This window comes from Taeniopygia guttata, chromosome 1A (genome assembly GCF_048771995.1).
Source record: "Taeniopygia guttata chromosome 1A, bTaeGut7.mat, whole genome shotgun sequence".
NCBI classification, from domain to species: Eukaryota; Metazoa; Chordata; class Aves; order Passeriformes; family Estrildidae; genus Taeniopygia; species Taeniopygia guttata.
Window position 1 is genome coordinate 57,218,338 of NC_133025.1, and position 13,611 is coordinate 57,231,948.

The following is a 13,611-nucleotide window of genomic DNA, read 5'->3' on the forward strand; positions in this document are numbered from 1 at the left end:
GAAGAAAAATGAAACACATTCCAGCACAGACTCTGACACCACACATGACTATTTTAGCAGTGCAGAACATTCCCTGTGCTCCAGGAAAACAGGTCCATGCACATCCGCAGCCAAGCAATTAACACTTTGCTATAAAACGGGTTTCCTGATTGATTTATGTAATCTATTTTAGAAGTAGCATTCCACCTAGAGCCCATATCCAGCCTCTAGGCCCCAGAGCTAAAGCTCCTGACAGCCAGTACTAATTACCACTTTGTCTATTGCACTGAATTAATTACACCAGCAGCACATGTTAGATCTGTATGCAGCAGAGTAATTTCATGTTTGTTTATAATTCAAAATGAGCACAAACCAAACCTTGCAATCTATTTCCTCCAAACTCCAGTGCAGTTCCCATCAAAAACTTTGTCCCTTCATCATCTTTCCAATGTCAGAAAGCTCTATCTCTGACAGAGGAAAAAACTGCACTGCAACAAATCATTCCTATTCATCTCATTCACACAAAGAATTCTATTTTTGTAAAAAAATACTTGCACAGTGAATTGTAATGAGATTTTCTGAACAATGAGCCATTATCTACTATCTTATATAGAATCGTTGTCAGCTGAGGCACAATGCTATAAAAGTCTAAGTTTGTTTGATTTGTTTAGTTTTTGCAAGCAGTATTGATCTTGGCCCTTCATCATGCTCTCTCCTGCAGAAACAAACACTGAAATTCAAGATTCAGCTTCCTGTAGGCTAAATTAAGAATTAAACAAGTCAATATTGTACAAACCCACATGGGAAGCGTGTGCTCATGCCCTCACACACTCACATTTCACAGCTCCAGCAGCACCTGTGGCCTTGAAGCCTCATGCTGAAAACCCTGAGCACAGCTGGCTCTCACAGAGTTCCTGGATGGCCAAGCACCTCTTCCAAATGCTAACCGTGCTGTTTTTCAAAATCAGTAAGTCTTGAGTCAATTCTGACCGACAATGAGGAAAAGAAAATATTGACTGAATGTAAGGCAATAAACAGAGGCAATAAACAGCTGCGATGCTGGAATAACAAAGTAGCTCAAGATAAGCCTTCACAAATGGCAAAACACATCTGTAGCATCATATTTACTTACTGTAAATCATAACACTAATAAACTCTTAGAGGACTCTACTAGAGGGTCATGACCACCTTAGAAAGCATCATTTAATTTTGATACCCAAGGACTCACTAGCACTTCACAAACAGGCGCTTCTCAACAAGGATAAAAGCATAAACTACAATACCCCACTATGCAAAGAAAAAAGAAAAAGGATGCACAAGAGTGGTTGAACATCCTGGTACATCAATAAAGACACGAACAAAACACATAGGCAGCCATTAATGTGTAAACAAGGCACAGAAATACTTTCCAGCCACTAAAGAAGACAAGGATTAAACTATAAAAAAGCAGTGCCTTTCTCGGGGACAATGCTTTTCCCTCCAGTCTACACACCTCTTTTTATCTGGAGAAATGGCAAGAATCAATTATATTTGTTGACATATTTTCCTAAAGCTGGAGCATTTCCTTCTTTCTAATTCTTGCATGCATTATTCTGACTGATGAGTAGCAGATGCTGGAATATGGCTGCTACAATACTTGTACCATGGGTTCCACATGCAGTTGATTTACCACCAGTGTCATCCGATTTCAGGATATCATTCTTGAAAATATCATGCCTATGTGTTGACTTAGTCTGACACTATTTAGATGTTATAACTTAACAGACTCAGCTTAAAGAAACATGGCCACAGGCTACTCAGCTGTTTTTGGCAAATTCACAAATAAAGATTTTTATTAGCCTTCTGTCACTGTTTTGATATGGAATAAAAGCTTATCAAATGTTATTTTACTTTTCCATTTGACTGAATTTAGGCTCATCAGACTTAATTTTCTTTTTCCTTTCTGAATGGGGAATTTTACTAAAACCACTTCAGGAAAAGCAAAAGAGGAAACAAACATTCAACTTCAGAATACCAGAGAGAAAGAGGACCTCAGGGTGGGGAAGGATATTCAAACACCTCTGTCAATATTTGTGCTTTCTCCTTTTGTGCAGCTGCAAAGCAGCAAGCTGTGAGCAAGAAAAGAATATGCATTTATAACAGAATTATCTGAGAGCAAATACATGGTTGGTTTCTAAAATGATTTTCTAGTTTCATTATATATCAATTTTATTTTTAATGGTCTGTGATGTAACATTGTACACTGGCCAGTAGAGACTGCCACAGGTCAGACTGTGCAGCTACTGAACTCAGCAAACAGACAATTTTAGGGATCTGGTCCAGATCTTTAGGGATCTGGACTCTGATCAAAAAAATCACAGACTCCTTGATTTACAGGAATCTTTCAGACGTTATACACTTCTCTACTACAGTGAATGCTTAAAGCTAGATCACTTTTTGACCCAAATAAAATAATTGTCTCATTGAATGTGGCTCAGTTTGCTTAGGGAACTAAAGAAGAAAAGGCATCTGAGCAGCAGCTAAAGCAGAAACCGCCCGGGGGCAGCCAGACCTCCAGCTCCCCAAAACTTCCACCTACACCTAAACTGCTCCTTCTGTCTTTTCAAAGCACATTCTCCCATTGCCAACTCCTCTCCTCCTCCTCCTCCTCCCCTCTCTGCTTCCACATGCACTTTAGCGGTCAGCAGTCACTTCCATAGCTGGAAAACCCCAGAATAACCCTCAATTTTGAAACAGTAGCAGCCACTCCTGAACTCAGGAACAGGAAAGGGCAATTTGGGAAGGAAACTGAGACTTTGACCCTTAGAACCTGTTTGCAAAAGACAGAATTTTTTTGTCTGTGGCTTTCAGCTGGGCATCTTTCACTCAGAGAGTTCATCTTTACAAATATTTTAAAAACAGAGGAAACAGCACTTGCACTGAGAATCTGCCTTTTTTCCCCTCTTTTCCCTTTTTGTTGTTAATACCTCTGTAGACAGCTCAGCTGCCAGATTCCTGCTATCCTCACACCCCACTGGCAGCCCCAGCACTAATTGCAGACATGTGTTAGTACAAGGAGTCTGTTTGAATTATTAAACTGTTCTCACCACATAGCAAAGAGATGTATTCAGCTAGGATTTTAACCTCTGTAAAAAGTCAGGGATTTAGGACAAATGTAACCTTATCTTCCACCTCCCCTTCCCCCAGAACCCTGAAAAGAAAAACAAAACAGAAAAACAGCAGCACTTCTGTCTACATACGGAAAGTAAATTACAGCCCTGAGGCGTTTCAGCACTCATCTAGCTGGACATTGGCTCATGCCTACATCCTGGGTGTTTTTGGGGAACACAAACACCTCCAGACATCCCGCTGCAGTGAGCAACCAGAGGAAAGCTCTCACATCCGGGTGCCCAGCGGATTTTTGGACAGCTCTTGGAAAGTAGCATTTGGCTGCACACCAGCTGTGCCGCGGGCTGCAGCTCTGCACAGCATCTGCCTGTTCCTGCCACACAAAGGCCCTTTTCTCCAGCTGCCTCAGGGACCAGGGTGTTTTTTATTTCTTGTCTGATCAAATGAAGATCTGTGAAGCAAAACACTCAGCTTTTGCTAGATGCATGGCAGTTCTGACTTCTCCACCAGCTGACCTGAAGCCAGATGAGAGCACCACTAGCCCAGTTGCTCGTTTGAAGATGATACCATGCCTAAAAATTAAAGTCATCTTTAGAAAATTGACCTTCTAAGAACTCATTAAAAAAGGAATGCAGAGAAGTCAAGAGCCCAAAATGACACTTCCCAATTATATTTAAATTTTTAAACAAGCAGCAGGCTTTGCTGAGCCTGCAAAATGCACTGCATCAGCTGCAAGTGCCACACACCCGTGGTAACAGCACAATCCCCCTTTTCCAGCAGAGCCATGCCAGAGGGGAGCTGCAGTGACAGCACCTTTTGCACAGTGCAAAACAAGCCCAGCTCTCCCAGCAGACCAGGGCAAGGCTGCCATGCAACATGCCAAGGTTATAAGCACCCACAAATTCAAGAGATTACCCTCCTGGGAGTTAGTGGCTCCCTCCTGGCTCACCCCAAAATCTCCCCATTCTGAAGGGATCCGTCACCCCTCCACAGGAGGAACTGTCAGGTACACAACAGGCACTCATTAAAAAAAAAAAAAAAAAATCCCACCTGTAGGTACAAACAGCCTGGGTTTTATGTCTTCATTATACTGTAAAATTATTTCATATCTACTCAGTAACTATAATGAAACTCCCTCATTTGTGGGAGAATATGAAGAAAACCAAAAAACTGGTATTTGAAACCAGCAATGAGATTCACTGTAAGAGCAGACACAATTGTTTGGACTCTCTCACTGGCATTTACTCACTTTAAGCACTAAAAAAAAATGCAGACAGATTTTTAAAAGTCCACTAAGTGAATAACATACAGGTTGTGTCATCAGCAAAACAAATGCCAGGAAATTCAGAGCTAATAGATTTACATGGTAATTAAATCTGCACATCTTCCCAACTTGCTCAGGTTACACAGTTGGAAATGCTGAAGTTCATGCTGAGCAAATCTTATAATCCACCCCATTATGTACACATGTATGCACACATTTCCATTGCAAACACTCAAATATTTCCACCCCACAAGCAGCAAAGCAGACATGCATTTTTTTAACTTATCAGGGGGATTTTCCAAGAAGCATGCTTACTCCTTTGCCTGTCATCCAAAACATTCTTTCACTTTTTTCTTTAACAACCCCCACCAAAAAAATATTTTGTATTTAAAAAGATAACTAAAACCTAAATGAAACTCTTAAATAGAGAGGACAAATATGGGTTAAAAGAAAGAAAAACAAAAATCGAAGAAAGAAAGAAGCCCTTGTGAAGCAGAGGCAAGGGTGAGAAACAACTCTCAAGTTCAGTCTTTTACATCCACTGTCTGCAAGAAAAGGATGCTATTGCTCATTCCTAGCCCAAGCCTCTTAGGAGTCATGCAAAATAGGAAAATCCTTCTCACACTCCCCTGGCCTTCTCCCAGTGCATAGTTCTTGGATCTAGCCTAATTTTTCAACAGGCTGGGTGCATGTTTTGCTATTTCCCACCCTGTCCCCAAAAAGCCAAAGCCAGAGGAGTGAGTCACTGGGGCAAGAGCAGTGAGTCAGTGAGCTGGAAGTTCTTCTAAAAGTCTCCCTCCATGTGAGTCCCTGACTGAGATCTCAAAGTATATTATTAATTCTGTGTTGCAAGTAAGCATTTGGATTAAGCTCTCAGGTTAAATGTAGCTGCTCTTGCGTCTAAGCTTCTCCCCCCTGCCCCAAATCCCCTATCCTTTTTTTTTTTTTTTTCTTTTTTTTTTGCCAGCTTGAGCAGCAGAAGCACAGACCACCAAACACTTTCCATTACTTGTCCCCATGCCCTTCCCCTCACCCAGTGAGCATCAGGGTCATAACTCCTTACCCCCAGTGATTGCAGAGGCTGCAGGACAGGCCTGGCTGACCCATCTGCATCTCACAAGCCTCCAAGCCGCCAAGGGCAGGGGCAAGCCTCTCCTTGCCACCTCCAGCTAGCATGGCTCACACCACACAGGGAGGGGAGCTCAGTTTCCAAAACTCACTCACTGGGGTCTCCAGTGATTTTTGGCACCCACACAAGATACCTAAAGAGACCAGTTATGTACTAAAAGCTGTGTAGTGAAGACAAGTATGTTTGGTTGATTTGTTTGGGCTTTTTTCCCCCCCATGCTCCAGCAGTGCCAGTCATAAATATTTGCTGTAAGAAAATATTAATTTGCTTGGTTATACCCCAGCAACATCTCCAGGCTCTATGGAAGGAACTTGGATTTACCACAAGTTTTACATCAAACTAGTGTCTTCTCTGTAACTCACAGGGTTAGACCAAAAAATAAATAGTGAAGAAAGTTTTCAGAGTGTATACAAGTTTTACAATTCAATGGTGGGCATTTATGGCCTTCTTTGCTGCCCAAGAGCTCAGCAGCAGGATAACACATTTTGCTCTTCAAAGCTGGCTCAACTTACAGCCATTTTTAAAATAACATGGTTGCTCCAGTTCCTTCTTGACAGGAGACAGATCTTAACAGTATAGGAGAGTTCTACATCACTTGGGCACACTGCACTTGGCTTCATTTAGCATCTTCCCTCAACATGGAAATGGCAGGGGATGAAAGCAAATACATCTCAGGCCTCATGCTACAGCATCCCTTTTTGATAGGTACAGATGAGCCCTTTGTAAAGGGCACAGCCAGCACAGCTCCTGTATTTTAAACAAAATCCACTAGTCCTGCATCCATCTTAGAGATCACATAATATCTCAACCTGGAAAGAACCCATAAAGATCATCAAGCCCAACTCTCAGCTGACTTTAGAATTATAACAGGAAGGAGGAAAAGATAACCACTGATACTGCTAGAAAACCTCAGAAAAACCATAATTTCACATCTAGGTTCCCATTAACGCATGGGACCTCCTGCAGAACACAAATGCTTTCCAGTTCAGCTGTTTCATGTTTAAAGTGTTCTCAACAGCCTCCTCCTGAGGACCAAATTATTGTCTTTCAAAGGAGGATCTTTCACCAGTCTGACTGGTGTAGGTAGGAAACAACTTCTGCTCTATCAGCAGTGCTTGCTAGTCCTGACTGACAAGACACCTGACATTAAAAATAAAACCCCTTATTTTTTCCTTCAAAAGTGTTTCTTCTTTAATGGCAGGGTTCCAGCTTGCAGGAGCCATCGTTCTTTCTTTTTCCTAACACTGGCTGTAAACCCACACACCACCCATCAAAATCCCACTCTTCAATTAAAGCTGTCTGTTATTATAAAAATAATTAAGCCTTTATGATCAGTATTGGCAGCTTAAGCAGAGATGGGGCATTTTACTTGACAAAAGAGTTAGTAGTCTGTTTTACAGATTTATAGTACTGGCTGGGAGGTGTTCTGATGCATTGTTTGTTTATTTGCTTGTTTTTAAGAATAGAAGCTGAGGCTTGAAAAGACACAAATTTAAGCTCATCAATGTTTATTTAGGCACTCTTTAGTTTTGAAGAGTCAGACTATCAAGTGCCTAAATGCAAACACCCTGAGTTGATTATGGAAAATATGAATTAGCTTTTATAAAAACTACCAAAAATTCATACACATAATGGTTGAAATTTCAGATGTGTATATAGTTAAAAAAAAAAAAAGTCAACACACCACGCACACATAATCCCTTCTTAAACTCAAGAAACAGGTGTTTGAGCACAGTGGAGGGAGAATAAAAAATGGAGTGGCTCTGTGAAACAAATGTAAAGAAATCAAGAGGTGATAATGCCCTACCCAGGAGGATGAAGGGCCCAACCCCTGCAGAGCTCAAGGATCAGCAGCCTTCGGGTAGCAATGACCTGAGCTGCCACAGGGCTTAGACCCTGCCCAGCAGGACCTGTGTCTCTATCACACAGATACCTGCTATCAGGGCAGGAGGAACACCCTGGCAGGACTTTGTGTTCAGTGCTGCTGTCACTGAGGGTCACACAGTAAGTACCGTGCACTAAAACAGTTTGTTGTGTGTTCTAATACTCTTCCAGTGTGTGATCTCACCAGGCAGTCAAACAAACAACTACACTGAAGAACACCTTTCCAAACAAGTCCTCTACCTTGCTTTCAGTAGAAACATGTGGGGCTTGATCTGATGTACCTGTCGCCCTCCCCATGAGATTGCACTAAGCCCAGACACAAGGGATGCACAGAGTGAGGACTTCCGAGACAGCAGGTATAATCAACACTGCCCATCCCTACGTGCAAAACATTTCCAGTTTGCAACTTTGCAGCAAGTTTAATGACAAACCTGCTACTGCCCCAGCAAGCTAATGAAAAGCAGTGTGACAGTACTCGATGATGATAACACCAAGAACATCCCTACCGTGTATCTTAAAGAGAACATGGTTTTTGAAGCCATCACACTAGAGCTTCTTCAGGAGACCCAGCCCTACCAAATGCATCCCACAGCAAAAAGCTTTGCATTTTAAAGCACTCCCAGTGGTTCTCTGTACCATGAGCTGGTTATTTCAGGCACCCACATTGCAATTGTACAGCCTTAACTCTTCAGAAATTCACACAGAAATGGTTTTGGCACCTGATTTTGTATGGACAAGTACTTCCATCAGCACTGGTACTCTGGGACCCTTCCTCTGAGGGAAGACACATGTCATTTTATGTCAAAACAAGAGTGTGGATGGGTCACTTGGTTTTTACTCGTGTCAAAGGCAGACAAAGTTCGTTTTGAAGCCCTGCTGAAATCTGCAGAAAGGAAAAAAGGAGACAGGATATGAAAAAGATCAAATACATACACACTTACAAGCATATGTCTGGAAAAATCATTTTAAGATACCCCACACTTGAGAGCTGGTATTGCAATTTCCTATGACAAGCCTTTTGTCCCAGTGCCAGTAAACATTACTTCACTCAGTTTTATATAAAATAAATAAATAAACCATGAGTGGTACCGGACTAGGGTTCAGGACCCAAGACAGCAGTAGATGGAAACATCTGTATCCTAAGATCAGGTCTTAAACAAAAAACAAACTTCTGTGCTTGTTTTTCCTCTCTGCTTCCCTCCAGAGATGCAAGGACTAGTAGAACAAGTTATCTAGCAAGAGGTATGGTGGCTCTCTCTCCTCATGAGTCCTAGGAATACAGGGGAGATTTTCAAACCAATGTTGCCATCATTTGTCTGTGACCTGACACTTCAGCTTCTGTTTTTAGCCCTCTCCCACTCAGAGCAGCCCTCTCTTTCATCTCTAGCTCCTCTCTGTACCTCCCATTTCCAGGCCTTTGCTCCCAAGCAGGTGAAAGAGAGGCCAAGTTACTCATCCCCTTGCAGGACATAAAGAAGAGCAGCAGAACTGGGAATGAAGCTGCAAACTGCAGGCAAAGACTCCAGAGGAGCAGAGCCAGAAAAGCAAGGGAGCAGAAGGAAAACAACAGGAAGAGTCAAAGTCACAGCACCTGGAAAGGAATAAAATAAACCAATGACAGATAAGCAGCATATTAAGACTGTGCCAGAACTTCCTCCATCCCCAGCTGAGTATTTTTGCCAAGAGTCACCGGCTTTTGTGCATTGCCATTTAAATCTCAGCGTATTAGAGAGTTTATTCTCGTGAGTGCTCTGGACTTTCTCTCATTTGTCCCTCCCCACCTGGAAGGCAAAACCACTGCCATCTCACCATGGCAGGTGAAGAGAAAACCACACAGGGAAAACAAACCTGCTTACCATGGGAGCATAAATATTATATATTTGAGCTACTGAGAGAAAGAAAAATTGATGTAAATCAGAATACAGAAAACAAGAAAGAGTTAACAGAAAATACAATTCAGAGGGAGTAAGATTGCTTCTGAGTTTGTCAGGACCCAGAGGAATGTTAATTATAGATCAGGCTACTGCTTGGCTGTAGTTATTGGGGGAAGAAAAAAGAAGATCAAAATGTTTAATTGAATATTCCTGTGAGGGGGCGGTTCTGAATTACTGCTTTTTATATAAGACCAGATGATACAGCCATCCCACAGGATGGTAATGAAATGACTTTTATTCCAACAATAATGGAAGAGAATATAAAAACAGCTACTCAAAGTTGGCCATTTTAATTAGTAGACCTAGCAAACTTTCATCTGGAAAGTCTAAATAGAGCTTCTGAGGAGCTCTTGAAATTATTTTCAGTAGGAGACAATACTAATGGACTGTAAGAAATAATACAAAAATATTTAAATGTAAACTAGGCAACCAAAGTAACAGCATGTTAAACAACCTACTGTTTATTTCTGATGAAGGGAAGAGATGGAAAAGGGAAGAGAGTAGGAAGAGCCCAAGAATTCTCAAATGGAAGAGAAATCTAATTTATGCTTATAATTCCACAATAACTGATAATCAAACTTCTTAAATTTTCTCTCACTCTGAAATAATATTACAAGCTTAATACCCAGAGTGAGATGAAGTCAACAGGCCTCATTCAGAGTGACAAGGAAATCAGAAATCTCCAGATGTGAAACACAAATGAGCTGATTGTGCCACACTGATTGTGTTTTCAGTGGGGTCCCACAGGGATCAGTTCTTGTCCCCAGACTCCAATACTGTGACCTGAGAGGAAAAGCCACCAACACTGAAGGTTGCAGATAATGCAGTATCAGCAGGGGCATCAAGTAATAAAAAGGTCAGGTCACCAACCCAAAACGCAGAGAACTTGGTAAGCAGTCATAAACAAGAGACATGTCTTAGGTAAAGCTGAAGGTAAATAAAAAAATAAAAATAAAAGTATCTTACAGTGCAAACAGAAGGCTCCAGTCACACTTGGGTGACTGACAATCAGAAGCCCAGACCCCAGGACTCTGGGACATGGCTGAAGGAAGATCTGTGGGACAGGTACCACAAGCACTGGGTCCTGGGGAGGAATTATTGCAGATGTGTGCTCATGCTCCAAATGCAAGAGACCCCTGCTGTATTTCAGGTTCAGCGCCTCAGCCACTGCTGGGGTTTCACTCAGTCCCTGGTGCAGCCAAGCACTGGGAACTCTTGCACGGCCATCCCATGCTGTAGGGCCAACACCCAAAGAACAGCAAGGAGGTATTGTAGAAATTTTTGCCTTTTTTATTTATTTAGGACTTCTTTTGTTTGTACTTGTTTCTTAAATTAGAAACTTCTTTCATATTTAAAATAAGTATGCCTATAAAGCTCAATCCCCAGCTACAGCTTTGTACTGCAGCCTGAGGCCAATCACACAACCTGCTGCACAAGCCTGTGCTCCCTGCAAAACCAGAGTTTGAGGACTTCAGAAGACAGAGAGGTGTGAAGCACAAATTTCTCTGTGCTCATGGTGGATGCTGCTGCTACTGGCCACAGCCAGGCTCCACTCCTATGCCACCGAATTTCAAAAAAAAGGAAGTTGATCAACTGGAGAAAGTTCAGAGAATCACAAGAATCACTATAGAAAGGGAAATCTTGCCTCAAAATAAAAGCAAGTAAGAAAAGAAGAAACCAATGTATTCAGCTTATCAAAGAGGAAACAAATGCAGAACATGAATGTTCCTAAGTAATGAAACAGGGAATAAGACTTAAGAGGATGGCTCTACCAGCTTGCAGCTAAATTCACCATCTGGAGCCAGATCCATTTGTTGCGGTTCACAATATTTAAAAAAGGGAGAACAATCAATCATGAAGGAACAGTGCGAATTCTTAGACCCAAGCCATTCTTAATTGAAGAGTAGAGGTTGCCCTAAAAAGATATGCAGGAATTCAAACAATCTGGGGAAGTTTTATAGCCCTTGATTTACATAAGATTAAAATAATTCATCACAATTGCTTCCTTTGGCCTTCTGGCAGCCAAACCAGGCTGTTTACTAGAATGGCAGCATGTTGTGGAGAAACTGATGCAAAGCCAGAGCTGGGAAACCTGCTGATGCAGCTTTGCATTCCTGTATTGCAGATAACCTGATATCCTTATCAGGAAGGCAGCTGGGGCACACAGTTCAAGAAGGCAGGTTTGAGACCAAAGGTTGTTCATGTCAGACACAAGGCTCTGCTCACAAGCCTGCTCCAAACACAACGCTCGGCAAACTTCAAGTGGCCGGCACTTCCCACAGGGTTAGCCCACTGAGAGCCTTCTCCCTTGTTTATTTGTAAGGCTGGGTTCTCCAGCTCTGCTGCACAAGTGAGTCAGCTTTCCTCCGCACACCAGAGGGCTGGTGAGGGCTGCACAGATGTCCCATCTGACTGCGAGAGGGAGCCCCTACCACTTGCCATCAATGCAAGAGCCCCAGTTCAACAGTGAGCTGGGAGAGGGTCTCAGAGGAAAGATTTGGCAAGCTTGCATTGGACTTCAGGGTTTCTCTATCTAAGAGACTGAAAACGCAAACGCATGCAAACTATCCCCTATCCTTCTGAAACTGGTTTGTTCCTCAGGATTGGAGGGGCAGCTGCAGCCACACCACACCACAAGCAAGTGGTTGTGACAAGCTGCAAGGACTCACAAGCACAGGGCACTGTGATAATTTTCAGAGTCCACATTTGATTTCCACATCCAACAGATGGCCTGTTTCAGTGCTGATGGGAGATTCCCCATGAGTCCAAGCAAGAGGAATGCTGAAGTGCATGGGGAAATTAAAAGGGAGCTTCCACGTGAAGGCATTTGCTTCAAAAGAAGTCATTTAGCACTTCAATGTCTTTTTTAAGTCTTCTAGTTCGTAAAGCTGCATATATCTGGGCATCTCTTTCAGGGCCTATCATCCTTCCCAAGAGCCAAGTTTGCTGCAGCAGAAGGCTGCCCGTAGCACAGAAATCAAAGGCAAGTAATTTTATTCTTGCTTTAAATCTGACAAAGAGCACAAACACAAGTGTGTAATGTGCAACCCTGTTCAAACACAACGAGAACAAGGTTACTTGTGCTCTTATTTTACATTAGAAATAAGCTTCCTTTTTAGAAGTTTTTAAAGCTTTTTTAGTTTGATAAAGAAAAGCTTTAAAGGCAACCAGCTGACTGAATGAAAGGAGAGGGAGCATTTAAGGAAACGAGGAGTTTGATCCAGTTTTAAAGATTAATTACAAGATTAATGCCAGCAGAAGGTGCTCCAGCCAACACCTCCAGCCAACGCACACACACAGAGCCCTGCGCAGCATCTTCCCCGTCCGCATCTCCCAAACCCTAATGCACAAACAAAGGCGCTTTCACCTGTGGCACTGAAATTTAATTAATTGGATATATTGAGCAAGTGAGTGAGCTGTGCAGCGTGGAAGATGCCTCTCCCGAAGCTGCAGGAAGAGCCTGCCAGCATCCTGGGGACAGAGACGGTGCAGGGAAGTATCAGACATTGCATAAGCACAGACACACGTCATCGCTCATTCCCGCTATCCCGGCCAGTGCTAGCTCAGACCCCTGCCAGCCATGGCAAAGATCTATTCCAGCTATTCAGAGGTGGCTGGGTGCCTGAATGGGGGAGCAGGGAGGGGAGGCCCAGCCTGGGGTGTGCCTGGGGACGGACATGGGACCTGTCCCAGCACCCAGCCAGCGCCTCCAGGGCCCCTCAGCCCCGGCTTGTGCAACCATCACCCCACCGTTTAGAAGCGGGGGGAGTAAGGTGGAAAATGTGGTTTTTCCAGACTTTACCAACACATTTTCCTTCTTCTAAGGAAAGAAATATGGCCTGGTGGTTAGAGGGCTGGGCAAGAGCTGCCATCACACACCACCTGGGCTGGCCTGGGCCCCTCACCCCCTGAGCCAAAGGCGTCCTTTGCCTCTTCATTCCACGCACCCAAGGGCAGTAAGGAAGTGATACTCTCCTGTTGCAAGGGAGGGATCTCAAGGGTAGTAGCATGGAAGATTGCATCACATTCAATGCCAAAATTATCAGGATCATAAGAAAACCAAAGCCAGCTGGGAGATAAAAGAAAATCCCTTATTGCAGGGCACAGCACTGGACACTGCACAAAGACCAGAAGCGAGAGACACACACAAGCACTTGCAATCGTTTAGGTTAGAAAATACCTTTGAGATCATCAAGTCCAAACCAGCACTGACAAGTCCAATATTGAACCTGGTCTTTAAGTGCCACATCTGTACATCTTTTAAAAATCCCCAGGGATGGTGACTCAATCCCTTCCTTAGACAGCCTGTACCA

General features: G+C 43.0%; 1 protein-coding gene across 2 annotated transcripts in view; it reads right to left on the reverse strand.

The window, feature by feature from the left end:
- The window catches only part of CREB3L2 (cAMP responsive element binding protein 3 like 2), a 74,367-nt gene that overhangs the window by 36,522 nt on the left and 24,234 nt on the right, over positions 1-13,611 (reverse strand). The gene's annotated exons all lie outside the window — the stretch shown is intronic.